General features: G+C 31.4%; 1 non-coding gene across 1 annotated transcript; it reads right to left on the bottom strand.

Annotated features, from left to right (window-relative positions):
• Positions 1-610: 610 nt before the first annotated feature.
• On the bottom strand, positions 611-732 carry LOC147416228 (U5 spliceosomal RNA). Its single transcript, XR_015184263.1, has one exon. It is a non-coding gene; the product is annotated as a U5 spliceosomal RNA (small nuclear RNA).
• Positions 733-2033: the final 1301 nt, after the last annotated feature.

The raw sequence follows: 2033 nt of genomic DNA, 5'->3' as shown, positions 1-2033 counted from the left end.
ATATTATTGTAGGGTTTTTTACAGCATTCTTAATGAGATATTGTAACAGATCATCATACTTAATTTGCAATAATAAATTTATTTAATTGATATTAATGTGATCCGTTTAAATACTCTATAGTAGACCTTTGTTTTTAATGCATTCATTCAACAATTTTAGTTTTAAGAACTATGACAACACTTTTTCTATTTTTAATTATCTAAAGCTTGAAATGCTCCACACTGGGTTATGCAGGGCTGGTGACATCTATGTAATTTTGTGTGAAAATATCTCACAGCAACAAAGGATTTTAAATAAACTGTTTAATTCTTTTATAATTAAGACCAAAATAACAGATTCCTGGGGTGAAATCTTTGCCCCACTGAAGTAAATAGTTTTCTACAAATTTTAGCAGGAAGCAGGTCTTACTCAAATAGGTATTCATTCTGGTTCAATAAATTGGTGTATTGTTGCTTCCTTCCTTCTGTGTCTGTCTTTGCCTTCATTCATTACAGTGAAACAATTAATAAACCTATATATAACAATTAATATGAAATATAACATTAGTAATTACATGCTTTATATGCATATATATACACACACACATATATAGAATGATAGAATCATAGAATATTTGGGGTTAGAAAAGACTGTTAAATGTCATCTAGTCCAACCCCAATTGGTGTTCCCCTCTATGGAAATCTTTAGTAAAAGGTGAAAGATTTATGTGATCTGAAGAGAAACTAGAGTATATGTCAATCATCCAAATCATGCAAGATATAAATATACGCGGAATGCTTCTATATCTAGAATGTCTTCCATTTTCATATGCCTAGAATAACAGGGAGATATTCACACTACTGTAGGTGCACCATTTTTCATTTCTTACTATTTTTCACACTGTGACTGCAGGAGAATGATGAGGCATACTACTGTTGTTAAATAGGGAACCTGTTTATAAAGCAGTGTTGAAAATACACATCTTCTTTAATGAAATTTTCGTATAAAGATTTTAATTGAATAATTCTGGTTTATTTTTAACAACTCATTATACCTAAATAAAATTATTAATGCTTTCATTATGTTCCCTATGCAAAGAAATATGTGAGGCCATGTAAAATAACACTGACTTTCAAGTTTACTTAGAAATTAAAGGCAGTATTCGTATATGTTACCTGCAATGACTAGTTTCTAATAATCTGGTGTAAACAACACAGAAAAGTTTTATCAGGCTGAATATGTCAGACATTTAATCTGTTTGTATGTAAATTATTACCTAGAGGAGCTTAAGTTTCAGTATGAATGTAAATAGTTTATTAAGAATATTCCTAATTAAAAAAAAAAAAACAAACCCACAAACAAAACCACCAAAACCCCCCCAAAAGTAGTTGCCTGTAATATTTAGGGAAGCCTTCAATTCTGTCTACATTAATCTATTCTCTAAAACAATTTAGTAAGAAGATGAGTTTTCTGTTATATTTCTTATACACTGAACTCATTTTTTTGCCCTGCTGGACCAGTAAAGACAGCAGATCTAAGAGAACGGAAAAGTCACAGGCTCAGACTGAAGATTTTCCTTCACCAAGTGCTGTTATTAGATGTTATGTCTGTTACCAAGCCCTGAATTTTCATGAATCTTTAGGATTTAATTGGCTTTGACAGGTTTATTCTTTTCCTGTATTTTACCCTTTTGCACACTGCGCTAGAGATGGGTTCAGTTTTCAGTGAAGAGCTGACAGGTAGATAAGGAGGAATGCTTTGCCTTTGCATAACCTCATATTCTTACAAAACCAAATTAAAATGCTTTTTGATGCCTAGTAAAGGAACTTTGTGTTCAGTAAGACTCACTGAATCTGAATACCCAGACAACCAAACCACAGCTAAATGAAAGGAAATCTGTTGCCAATACTGTAATTCAGCATCCTTTTTAGGCCTCAGTTTAAACTCAAAATACTTAATACTTGTCATGATAAAATAACTTTCTTAATTACAATTGTCCCATTTTCTCTCAAATATTATAGCTGCATATTAACTCAGAAACAACCAGAAAAGA

Source organism: Leptosomus discolor, chromosome 1, assembly GCF_034619465.1.
Source record: "Leptosomus discolor isolate bLepDis1 chromosome 1, bLepDis1.hap2, whole genome shotgun sequence".
Classification (NCBI taxonomy): Eukaryota; Metazoa; Chordata; class Aves; order Leptosomiformes; family Leptosomidae; genus Leptosomus; species Leptosomus discolor.
The sequence above is the reverse complement of the archived record's forward strand: the minus strand, read 5'-3'. Positions and strand labels throughout refer to the sequence as shown.